This window comes from Conger conger, chromosome 2 (assembly GCF_963514075.1).
Source record: "Conger conger chromosome 2, fConCon1.1, whole genome shotgun sequence".
NCBI lineage: Eukaryota > Metazoa > Chordata > Actinopteri > Anguilliformes > Congridae > Conger > Conger conger.
This window is the reverse complement of record NC_083761.1, coordinates 78911972-78926004: the sequence shown is the minus strand read 5'-3', so window position 1 is coordinate 78926004 and position 14033 is coordinate 78911972. Positions and strand designations below refer to the sequence as shown.

Below are 14033 nucleotides of genomic sequence, written 5' to 3'. Positions count from 1 at the left end.
ACTTTTTATAAATTGTTTTAAAACTTTTTAAATTAGATGACATGCAGAAGAGGCGGCACGGATGGTGCAGTGGGTAGCACTGCCGCCTCACAGCAAGGAGGTCCTGGGTTCGAATCCCCGTCGGCCGGGGCCTCTCTGTGCGGAGTTTGCATGTTCTCCCCGTGTCTGCGTGGGTTTCCTCCGGGTACTCCGGTTTCCTCCCACAGTCCAAAGACATGCAGGTTAGGCTGATTGGAGAGTCTAAATTGCCCGTAGGCATGAGTGTGTGAATGAATGGTGTGTGTGCCCTGCGATGGACTGGCGACCTGTCCAGGGTGTATTCCTGCCTTTCGCCCAATGTATGCTGGGATAGGCTCCAGCCCCCCTGCGACCCTGATCAGGATAAGCGGGTTCAGATAATGGATGGATGGATGACATGCAGAAGTGTAGGCTATTCACTTCTTTTGAGGTAAACATTTTGCATCACAGAACTCGTTTCATTACGGAAAATGGCAAGAATGAACTGGACTACTGGGCAGCCTGTAGCATAGTGGTTAAGATAAATGACTGGGACACACAAGGTCAGTGGTTCTAATCCCGGAGTAGCCACAATAAGATCAGCACAGCCGTTGGGCCCTTGAGCAAGGCCCTTAACCCTGCATTGCTCCAGGGGAAGATTGTCTCCTGCTTAGTCTGATCAACTGTATGTTGCTCTGGATGAGAGCGTCTGCCAAATGCCAATAATGTAATGTAATGTAATGTAATGTAATGTAATGACTTCAGGTTTTGTATGCTTGGTGGGAGAGCGGAGATGAAAAAGGCACAAACCAACACTGAAGCTAACACATTACATTACATTAATGGCATTTGGCAGACGCTCATATCCACAGCAACGTGCAACAAAGTGCAAATTGCATACCCATAACCGGGGATAAGTGCGCTGAAAGACCCAAGAGAGAGGAGTACAATTTGAACTGCTACCTGTGCAACAACGATAAACACTAGGGCCTATTTGATAATCTGATTTTTTCAGTAATATGCATGTTTGTAAATTCCCATACTCTAACCATTGCATCTCAAAATAATACATGATGTGCAGTGGTGTAGCCAGGATTATAAAACTGCGCACAATCGATATTAGCATACTGTATCTATGTTTGGGGAAATAGCAGAAAAAAAAAATACTTGGCTAAACAGACCAACTCCAAGAGCAAGTGTATTTGAGCTGTATTGCAACTTCTCTCTGTGTTCGTCTGAATATTCAGTAATGTGTTTGCAAGTTCCCACTCTGTTCTGAATTTATGAACGATTCTAACCATCACATCTCAAAATAATACCTTTGCGTTTTTGTCTTTGACGTAGGCTAGTTGGTAAAGAGGCATCTTTGTTTGTAGGCTATATTATGTAACTATTTCACGTTTCCAAACATTTTCTTTATTTTTTATTTTCAGAGATGAAGATGTAGAAGAAACACCAAGTACACCACTATCTGAGAATGAACTCCCAGAAGGTACCCAAGGAATCTGTTTGTGAATGGCATCTTCATTGTATGTAGTTTGTGTTGTGATTTAAATAAATTCTTGAATCAAAAAATGTATTTGTTTCTGTCTTCTAAATGGCTCACTGAATATTGCTTTGTGGAAAGGCTTCGTCTTAGAGGTAGGCCAGGTGTGAAAAGCCTACATACCTGGCAGGACTGCATAGCACATAAATATTCATTGAAGAAATGCTATAAGCCCTCCCATTGTCAACTGGTGCTGAAAAATAGTATTAATAACACAAAGTTTTTGGAATTTATTTGATATTTATAATTGGATTTGCTAGAATATTTTGTCATCTTTTGATACCCAATACCTAGATGAACAAATTTCAGTGTTCCAAAAATTGTGATTCAATTGGTTAGTGCGTGTATTTACAGCATTCCTGTATGTGGTCAAAACTACTGTTTACAATTTGTGTGATTCCAGAGCAATTAATAACCAACATATGATTCTGACCTACTTACTGTTGCCATATTACTGTAGCTGAGTTTGTGCTGAAAACAAAGATATGAAACACTTTGGAATCACTGGATATAAAGTTGATTAAATTATACAAAAGTCTGAGCATGGCACTGTTCACCTTATATTGCCCTCAGACCCCAGAGGCCTAAGTGAGTTCCAACAAGGGTATTGCATTTTATTGTAAAGGTGAGTATAACTTCCTTAGATTGATACTCAATACTCTTGGCTACGTCCTAGCATCCTTTTGGCCAATTTGAGCACCTTCCAGTTTTGTACCACCCAAAACGTAGAACTTTACATTTAGTTTCATTCAATTTTATTTGTCAGGTTCCCGCCCACTTCAGGCTTCTTTTTAAATCTTCCTGGATTACTTTAGTAGATTCCAAACTGTGAAGTAAACCTCCTAGTTTTGTATCATCTGCACATTTAACAAAACTCCTTTCAATGTCTTTGTCAAGGTCATTTATATAAATGAGGACCCAGCACCGAACCCTGTCTCTTCTCTACTACTCTTTGGGTCAGAACTAAGCTTTTGTTTTTGGCGCTGATTTTCAGGTGAACATATGACGCATGATATGGTGTCATTATGTTCAGTTTTGGGGTCAGAGTTCACCCAAAGTAATTTCATGAATAAGCCATAATCAAAAATTTAAAAATGTCAATTGATGTCTTTCTTCTATACTTCTATGCTATTAATCTTCAAACAGTTATCAAACATTTTACAACATGTGGTCACAAGCTACAATTCTATTCTATTGGGGATGGTTGTACCATTTACTTTGGGGTTCATTGTCACGTAATTGTTCATGTGAAATGTATAGCCTAAAACAAATGTCTATCCCTAAACATTTGGAATGCTATCTGGCACGTCCACCAAAGAGCTGTGCTTTTTATTTAAGCAGAACTTTACCTCGTTGGAAATTTTGCTACAAAAGGCTGCTGATAAAACTGTCTAATGCAAGACGATAAGGGTATGCATACTATTACCTAAGACTTAAAGGGTTGCACTAGTGTTGAAATGAGTCTTATATGATATGCTGACATTGAGTGAGTCAGTAAAAAGTGTCACAACCATCTCCGGTCTCCCCTACTGTCGTTTTCATAAATCTTACACATTTAATTATTTTTCCTGACTTTTTCCCTGTCTGGTCGCCAAATTCCAGTTAATATTTGGGTAATTGAAGTCTCCCATGATACTAGTCTCACCTCTATGACAAGCTTGTTTTATATTTTTAAAGAGCATTGTATTCACACTACTGTCTGTGGTTGGTGGTCGGTAACATGCTCCTATGTTAAGACCGTCTTTTTGTTCCCCAATAAGCATACTCCAAATATCCTCACTAGGCATTGAGTTGGTCAATTTCTGGAATTTCTTAAGCATTGCTACATGTACTAAATGATGGCGATACATAAAGACAACTGCGTGTAATGCAACAAACAGATTTGAATCGGTATTCTCTGTGGCATTGACCAGCTTATACCCAGCTGAACCAGACTATGACCAACTTGACCAGCTCAGTGGTCAAGATGGTCAAGCTGGCATAGGTGGATTTTACAGCAGGGTTTTTACATCCTATTTACATTCAGCGCCTCTAACAGAAATGCATGGGATTGCAGCACACACTTGCATCTCGTTACATAATGTGGAAGGACATGAAAAATGTTTCTTGCATAGAGTATGTAACAGGCTTAAAAGGAGCCTTCTGCTGACTGTTTGCACTCATAGCACATTCTCATGTTCATAGCCTATTTCTCTCATCCCTGCTGAAAAGAAAGAGCACAAGCTAAGTTTTGAAACAGCTGGTAGCTGGTTGACCAGTTCAGACTCACTCCATACCCAACATGGTTTGATCAGGTCAAGCTAGGTTTTGAAACGGCTGGTAGCTGGTTGACCAGTTCAGACTCACTCCATACCCAACATGGGTTAACCAGCTCAAGCTAGGTTTTGAAACGGCTGGTAGCTGGTTGACCAGTTCAGACTCACTCCATACCCAACATGGGTTAACCAGCTCAAGCTAGGTTTTGAAACGGCTGGTAGCTGGTTGACCAGTTAGACCAGCTCCTAGCTCAACACGTTTTAGCTGGTTGACCAGTTCAGACCAGCTCCTAGCTCAACATGGTTTGATGAGCTCAAGCTATTTTTGGTAACCGCTCAAACCAGCTACCAGCGCTAGCTGACCAGCTAGATTAAATTTTCAAGCTGGTCCAGCTAGTATAGTTGGAGCCCTGTCACAAGTGAGAGATCTTCTTTGATGCATTATTGTTTCTGTCCTAAGTTCTTTTTATTTTATTAAATGTATAGCAGCATTGTTTTCAATCAGGCTATTTCTTTATTTATATTTCTTTCATTGTCATTTATGCAGCCCTTAATTAAATAAATTGCCGATTGCAAAAACAGTGTCAGCTGAAAGAAGTCATACCTGCACTGGAGTTGTGTTCTCTATGACACATGTGCAGCTGTAAATCGCTATATTCAGCTGGAATTGAGAGCAGTGAAACGCTAATGAAAGCTAAGAGACACGATGCTTTACCTGCGAGATTAGCTGAGACGCTGGATATCAGGAGGAGTAACAGGGCTCCTGAGATCATCATCCTTCTTCACTTCTCCAGTCTCCAGTGACCATGCAAAACCTAGTGGGGAAAATCAGAGGCAAAAACAAAGTTTGTCATTGATTAAATTATTTTATGTATTTATTTTACAGAAATAATGTTTTTGGAATAATTTGGTCAAAATAAATTATTCTTAGGCCTATGCACTTACCAATCACTCAACAAGGTAGTATGTCAGTCTCCTCTACTCAGCACAGGTATTTATAGCCCCTCTGGCTGTGATTCCATCAGTGTGGCATTTAAACTATGACTCCTCCTCTTTTGAATGTTTTGCCTCCGATGCAGATCACGAGGTCAAATGCAAAAATATTTATAAGAACAACATAAATCATTTTCAGAAGGAGGATTATTTTAAAATGACAGAAATCCAAGTCTAAAGCCCCAAGATTCTGCATGGCCCGGAATGTTTGACTTTCTCCACATCAGTGGCTGTTTTTTATTTTGTATTTTTAATGGATTTTGAACAGTCCCACTATATAAAATGTACAGTTGAGTGCAGCAAGATGCAAGTTGTTGGGAGTTTGATGTGACCACCACTAAGCAACTGCCAGACCTCCTGCCCAATGCTGTGAAGAAGCAAACCACAGTTTTGGATTCAGTTTCAGTTACTCTGAAAGTGTGAATTCGAGTTGCAGCAAACCTACCCTAAGAGAAATGTTGCTGCCGACATTATTATTATGATCATGTTCACCAGCCGCAATGCACATGTAGGGTTGGGAACCGAGAATCCGTTCTAAATTCCATGAAGCTGGGAACTGAAAAGAAAAAAAAAATTCTGTTCTGCTTATCGGTTCCTAAACAAGTATTTTAAGCCATGCATGTTTCAAATAAACGGCTTTGACTTCCTGACTGCAAATTAATATTGCACCTCGAATATGTAAATACATAGGCCTATATATCATACATGTCTGGTGTTGTGCTAGCTATGTCCATCTGAAGGCCAGAAAGTACTATTGCCAAAAAAGACCATTAACAAGAGCGGTTTCCCAATTTAACAAGAGTTATTAACAGAATATTGAAATGTACAAATAATAAATATGAACATAATAGTGTCATATTTAAAATGCAACAAACAGATTTGTGTTCTCTGTGGTATTGACCAGCACATACCCAGAAGAACCAGCTTTACCAGCTTGAAAGTTGAGCTGGATTTTCACAGCCGGTTGACGAGCTCATGCACAGCTAGACTCAATTTTCAAGCTTGTCCATCAACATAGCTGGATCACTGTGACAAGCGATAGATCTTCTTTCATCTCTCCCGTTTCTGTCCACAGTTCTGTTTACTTTATGTTTTTATAGCCACCTAGTTTTTTTGTTTTACTTTGTGAACTTCGCGTTCCCTTTGTGGAAATCTTGAGTTTATTTTTTGTGATTGTATTTATTTACTTTCTGAACATTAGGTAATAATATTTTGAGCTTTGTTATTTTAATGAAACAATTCCATTGCTTGCAGGGTCAACACTTGTATTTTTTTGTTATCTGAAAATCGAACCATTTTTTGAACCGTACTGGAATCGGAACTGGAAACCATTAAGAATTGGAACCGATTAGCAGAATCGGAACCGGAATTTATGAAATCCAAACGATACCCAACCCAACGCACATGTGAGAAATGCCTTATTTTATTAGAATAACCACTATGTCACTGAATGGGGAGAACCAGCAATCTGTAGCATTGGCCGTTGACCTTTTGAAAATATACTGGAGTGGATTGCAGGATGGGCAAATGACTGAACCAAGATAGGAGCAGTTGGAGATCCAAATATGGGCATCCAAATTAACAATAGACGATAAATGTAGGAGCATCATTCTCTTTAGATTGAAAAAAAGTCAGCCTCATGTCTGCAAAACAACAGAATTAGCTTACAAGGAAATGGCAGAAGTTCATACAATATTCCGAACATTCGCAACATGTTTAATTATGAAAGATGTGTATCTGATTTCTAAGCCGCTTGTCAGCATTGCGGTTTGGACTGGTGCCTGCTTCCTGGCTACCTTAGATCACGAGTCATAGCCTAGGAGGTGAGGGAAAAAAACATGCCAACTAAACAGCTTTCAAAATTGGATGGATTTTAAATTATTGTCACCTCTGTTTTGTACCCCAGTGAAACAGGAAGCCATCTGAAGCCACAAAACAGTTCCCAGTTAGATTTTAATTCACTTACAGCACATATATGCCAATATATATTTCCAATATTTTATAAATAATTATATAGTTGACTAATGTGACATCATTTTTGGAAATAATAATACTTAAATGTTACAATCTTTTTCTCTGAGGAATTGTAAAACAGAATATAATTTTTTCTGTGGGTGTGTAGATATTTTGGGTACAGCTGATAATTATCTGTTGTTGTTCTTACTTCATGTGTCTGTAACTTAAATTTTATTAAATAAAAGCAAAAAATGATTGAAGTGTAAAAGCCATCTAGTTGATTGATTCTCACCCCATGACCAAAGCTAGCCAGGAACTAGACCCCTGTCCAAACTGCTATGCGGATATGCAACTTGAACACCAGATCCACAGCTTTCGTAAATTAACATATATTAAATGTTTGGATCGTTGTCAATTAATTTGTCAAATTCTGAAGTTTCCTTGTAACCCAGATCTGCTGTTTTTCCCAGAAATGATGGAGACATCTAGTATATTTAAAGATAATGCGCCAATCCCAGATATTTCAAAGCAGTTTAGCTGTAGTATTAAATGTACTATAAAAAAATTTAAAGAAATACTTATTTACACAACAGCATGTACACCCCACTTGTCTGTGCAATCTGTTGTTGCAAGGACAAATTGTGACATTTGTAAAAATATTGGGGGGACATTTTGACAATTCCTCCAGAAATAATCGTTCAAGACACTGCAGATCCTTCGGCTTGCAAATCTCTTAAATTCAAACCAAAAATGGCCTAAAATGTCCTCTGCACCTGCTTCACTTCAGCAGGCTGATTAACCACCATTCCTGTGATCCAATCCTGTAAACGCTGTCATGCTTTCTTCTCACATCAGGAAACAGACACCTGTCCAAAATGCTATGCGGATATGAAACTGAACACCAGCCTTCAGAAATGAACATATGCTAAATATTTGGACCACTTTATGAGAGCAAATTAATTTCCTTGTAAATAGAATTGAAGCATTATCTTTAAATGTACAAGATGTCTCACTCATTTCTGGCAGGATGTACTAAGAACTGAACATGGGTGTAATTGTTTTTGTCAATATTTTCCAGATGAACTTCATTGTACATCGCTCTGGATGAGCTGCTAAATGCCTTTAATGTAATGTAATGGAAAGATTCAGGAGCATTCACCAAGTCAGCCTCATTTCAGGAAAACGGCAGATCCTGGCTACAAGGAAACTTGTAAATTTGTAAATTTAAAAGTACATTCATTTGCTCTCATAAAGTGGTCCAAATATTTAGCATATGTTCATTTCTGAAGGCTGGTGTTGGGATTGGAGCATTATCTTTAAATATACTAGATGTCTCCATCATTTCTGGGAAAAACAGCAGATCTGGGTTACAAGGAAACTTCAGAATTTGACAAATTAATTGACAACGATCCAAACATTTAATATATGTTAATTTACGAAAGCTGTGGATCTGGTGTTCAAGTTGCATATCCGCATAGCAGTTTGGACAGGGGTCTAGTTCCTGGCTAGCTTTGGTCATGGGGTGAGAATCAATCAACTAGATGGCTTTTACAATTCAATCATTTTTTGCTTTTATTTCATAAAATTTAAGTTACAGACACATGAAGTAAGAACAACAACAGATAATTATCAGCTGTACCCAAAATATCTACACACCCACAGAAAAAATTATATTCTGTTTTACAATTCCTCAGAGAAAAAGATTGTAACATTTAAGTAATATTATTTCCAAAAATGATGTCACATTAGTCAACTATATAATTATTGATAAAATATTGGAAATATATATTGGCATATATGTGCTGTAAGTGAATTTAAATCTTACTGGGAACTGTTTTGTGGCTTCAGATGGCTTCCTGTTTCACTGGGGTACGAAACAGAGGTGACAATAATTTAAAATCCATCCAATTTTGAAAGCTGTTTAGTTGGCATGTTTTTTTCCCTCACCTCCTAGGCTATGACTCGTGATCTAAGGTAGCCAGGAAGCAGGCACCAGTCCAAACCGCAATGCTGACAAGCGGCTTAGAAATCAGATACGCATCTTTCATAATTAAACATGTTGCGAATGTTCGGAATATTGTATGAACTTCTGCCATTTCCTTGTAAGCTAATTCTGTTGTTTTGCAGACATGAACCAAGATAGGAGCAGTTGGAGATCCAAATATGGGGATCCAAATTAGCAATAGGCAATAAATGTAGGAGCATTCTCTTTAGATTTACAGAAAGTTAGCCTCATGTCTGCAAAACAACAAAATTAGCTTACAAGGAAATGGCAGAAGTTGGAACACAATCTGTGTTTTCATACAATATGCCGAACATTCGCAACATGTTTAATTATGAAAGATGTGTATCTGATTTCTAAGCCACTTATCAGCATTGTGGTTTGGACTGGTGCCTGCTTCCTGGCTACCTTAGATCACGAGTCATAGCCTATGAGGTGAGGGAAAAAAACATGCCAACTAAACAGCTTTCAAAATTGGATGGATTTTAAATTAATGTCACCTCTGTTTCGTACCCCAGTGAAACAGGAAGCCATCTGAAGCCACAAAACAGTTCCCAGTTAGATTTTAATTCACTTACAGCACATATATGCCAATATATATTTCCAATATTTTATCAATAATTATATAGTTGACTAATGTGACATCATTTTTGGAAATAATATTACTTAAATGTTACAATCTTTTTCTCTGAGGAATTGTAAAACAGAATATATTTTTTTGTGTGCGTGTGTAGATATTTTGGGTACAGCTGATAATTATCTGTTGTTGTTCTTACTTCATGTGTCTGTAACTTAAATTTTATGAAATAAAAGCAAAAAATGATTGAATTGTAAAAGCCATCTAGTTGATTGATTCTCACCCCATGACCAAAGCTAGCCAGGAACTAGACCCCTGTCCAAACTGCTATGCGGATATGCAACTTGAACACCAGATCCACAGCTTTCGTAAATTAACATATATTAAATGTTTGGATCGTTGTTAATTAATTTGTCAAATTCTGAAGTTTCCTTGTAACCCAGATCTGCTGTTTTTCCCAGAAATGATGGAGACATCTAGTATATTTAAAGATAATGCTCCAATCCCAACACCAGCCTTCAGAAATGAACATATGCTAAATATTTGGACCACTTTATGAGAGCAAATGAATGTACTTTTAAATTTACAAATTTACAAGTTTCCTTGTAGCCAGGATCTGCCGTTTTCCTGAAATGAGGCTGACTTGGTGAATGCTCCTGAATCTTTCCATTACATTACATTAAAGGCATTTCGCAGCTCATCCAGAGCGATGTACAATGAAGTTCATCTGGAAAATATTGACAAAAACAATTACACCCATGTTCAGTTCTTAGTACATCCTGCCAGAAATGAGTGAGACATCTTGTACATTTAAAGATAATGCTTCAATTCTATTTACAAGGAAATTAATTTGCTCTCATAAAGTGGTCCAAATATTTAGCATATGTTCATTTCTGAAGGCTGGTGTTCAGTTTCATATCCGCATAGCATTTTGGACAGGTGTCTGTTTCCTGATGTGAGAAGAAAGCATGACAGCGTTTACAGGATTGGATCACAGGAATGGTGGTTAATCAGCCTGCTGAAGTGAAGCAGGTGCAGAGGACATTTTAGGCCATTTTTGGTTTGAATTTAAGAGATTTGCAAGCCGAAGGATCTGCAGTGTCTTGAACGATTATTTCTGGAGGAATTGTCAAAATGTCCCCCCAATATTTTTACAAATGTCACAATTTGTCCTTGCAACAACAGATTGCACAGACAAGTGGGGTGTACATGCTGTTGTGTAAATAAGTATTTCTTTAAATTTTTTTATAGTACATTTAATACTACAGCTAAACTGCTTTGAAATATCTGGGATTGGCGCATTATCTTTAAATATACTAGATGTCTCCATCATTTCTGGGAAAAACAGCAGATCTGGGTTACAAGGAAACTTCAGAATTTGACAAATTAATTGACAACGATCAAAACATTTAATATATGTTAATTTACGAAAGCTGTGGATCTGGTGTTCAAGTTGCATATCTGCATAGCAGTTTGGACAGGGGTCTAGTTCCTGGCTAGCTTTGGTCATGGGGTGAGAATCAATCAACTAGATGGCTTTTACACTTCAATCATTTTTTGCTTTTATTTAATAAAATTTAAGTTACAGACACATGAAGTAAGAACAACAACAGATAATTATCAGCTGTACCCAAAATATCTACACACCCACAGAAAAAATTATATTCTGTTTTACAATTCCTCAGAGAAAAAGATTGTAACATTTAAGTAATATTATTTCCAAAAATGATGTCACATTAGTCAACTATATAATTATTGATAAAATATTGGAAATATATATTGGCATATATGTGCTGTAAGTGAATTAAAATCTAACTGGGAACTGTTTTGTGGCTTCAGATGGCTTCCTGTTTCACTGGGGTACGAAACAGAGGTGACATTAATTTAAAATCCATCCAATTTTGAAAGCTGTTTAGTTGGCATGTTTTTTTCCCTCACCTCCTAGGCTATGACTCGTGATCTAAGGTAGCCAGGAAGCAGGCACCAGTCCAAACCGCAATGCTGACAAGCGGCTTAGAAATCAGATACGCATCTTTCATGATTAAACATGTTGCGAATGTTCGGAATATTGTATGAACTTCTGCCATTTCCTTGTAAGCTAATTCTGTTGTTTTGCAGACATGAACCAAGATAGGAGCAGTTGGAGATCCAAATATGGGGATCCAAATTAGCAATAGGCAATAAATGTAGGAGCATTCTCTTTAGATTTACAGAAAGTTAGCCTCATGTCTGCAAAACAACAAAATTAGCTTACAAGGAAATGGCAGAAGTTGGAACACAATCTGTGTTTTCATACAATATGCCGAACATTCGCAACATGTTTAATTATGAAAGATGTGTATCTGATTTCTAAGCCACTTATCAGCATTGTGGTTTGGACTGGTGCCTGCTTCCTGGCTACCTTAGATCACGAGTCATAGCCTATGAGGTGAGGGAAAAAAACATGCCAACTAAACAGCTTTCAAAATTGGATGGATTTTAAATTATTGTCACCTCTGTTTCGTACCCCAGTGAAACAGGAAGCCATCTGAAGCCACAAAACAGTTCCCAGTTAGATTTTAATTCACTTACAGCACATATATGCCAATATATATTTCCAATATTTTATCAATAATTATATAGTTGACTAAAGTGACATCATTTTTGGAAATAATATTACTTACATGTTACAATCTTTTTCTCTGAGGAATTGTAAAACAGAATATATTTTTTTGTGTGCGTGTGTAGATATTTTGGGTACAGCTGATAATTATCTGTTGTTGTTCTTACTTCATGTGTCTGTAACTTAAATTTTATGAAATAAAAGCAAAAAATGATTGAATTGTAAAAGCCATCTAGTTGATTGATTCTCACCCCATGACCAAAGCTAGCCAGGAACTAGACCCCTGTCCAAACTGCTATGCGGATATGCAACTTGAACACCAGATCCACAGCTTTCGTAAATTAACATATATTAAATGTTTGGATCGTTGTCAATTAATTTGTCAAATTCTGAAGTTTCCTTGTAACCCAGATCTGCTGTTTTTCCCAGAAATGATGGAGACATCTAGTATATTTAAAGATAATGCGCCAATCCCAGATATTTCAAAGCAGTTTAGCTGTAGTATTAAATGTACTATAAAAAAATTTAAAGAAATACTTATTTACACAACAGCATGTACACCCCACTTGTCTGTGCAATCTGTTGTTGCAAGGACAAATTGTGACATTTGTGAAAATATTGGGGGGACATTTTGACAATTCCTCCAGAAATAATCGTTCAAGACACTGCAGATCCTTCGGCTTGCAAATCTCTTAAATTCAAACCAAAAATGGCCTAAAATGTCCTCTGCACCTGCTTCACTTCAGCAGGCTGATTAACCACCATTCCTGTGATCCAATCCTGTAAACGCTGTCATGCTTTCTTCTCACATCAGGAAACAGACACCTGTCCAAAATGCTATGCGGATATGAAACTGAACACCAGCCTTCAGAAATGAACATATGCTAAATATTTGGACCACTTTATGAGAGCAAATTAATTTCCTTGTAAATAGAATTGAAGCATTATCTTTAAATGTACAAGATGTCTCACTCATTTCTGGCAGGATGTACTAAGAACTGAACATGGGTGTAATTGTTTTTGTCAATATTTTCCAGATGAACTTCATTGTACATCGCTCTGGATGAGCTGCGAAATGCCTTTAATGTAATGTAATGGAAAGATTCAGGAGCATTCACCAAGTCAGCCTCATTTCAGGAAAACGGCAGATCCTGGCTACAAGGAAACTTGTAAATTTGTAAATTTAAAAGTACATTCATTTGCTCTCATAAAGTGGTCCAAATATTTAGCATATGTTCATTTCTGAAGGCTGGTGTTGGGATTGGAGCATTATCTTTAAATATACTAGATGTCTCCATCATTTCTGGGAAAAACAGCAGATCTGGGTTACAAGGAAACTTCAGAATTTGACAAATTAATTGACAACGATCCAAACATTTAATATATGTTAATTTACGAAAGCTGTGGATCTGGTGTTCAAGTTGCATATCCGCATAGCAGTTTGGACAGGGGTCTAGTTCCTGGCTAGCTTTGGTCATGGGGTGAGAATCAATCAACTAGATGGCTTTTACAATTCAATCATTTTTTGCTTTTATTTCATAAAATTTAAGTTACAGACACATGAAGTAAGAACAACAACAGATAATTATCAGCTGTACCCAAAATATCTACACACGCACACAAAAAAATATATTCTGTTTTACAATTCCTCAGAGAAAAAGATTGTAACATTTAAGTAATATTATTTCCAAAAATGATGTCACATTAGTCAACTATATAATTATTGATAAAATATTGGAAATATATATTGGCATATATGTGCTGTAAGTGAATTAAAATCTAACTGGGAACTGTTTTGTGGCTTCAGATGGCTTCCTGTTTCACTGGGGTACGAAACAGAGGTGACATTAATTTAAAATCCATCCAATTTTGAAAGCTGTTTAGTTGGCATGTTTTTTTCCCTCACCTCATAGGCTATGACTCGTGATCTAAGGTAGCCAGGAAGCAGGCACCAGTCCAAACCACAATGCTGATAAGTGGCTTAGAAATCAGATACACATCTTTCATAATTAAACATGTTGCGAATGTTCGGCATATTGTATGAAAACACAGATTGTGTTCCAACTTCTGCCATTTCCTTGTAAGCTAATTTTGTTGTTTTGCAG

General features: G+C 37.3%; 1 protein-coding gene across 1 annotated transcript in view; it reads left to right on the top strand.

Annotated features, from left to right (window-relative positions):
* The window catches only part of LOC133121354 (uncharacterized), a 343999-nt gene that overhangs the window by 185438 nt on the left and 144528 nt on the right, over positions 1–14033 (top strand). The window lies entirely within an intron of this gene.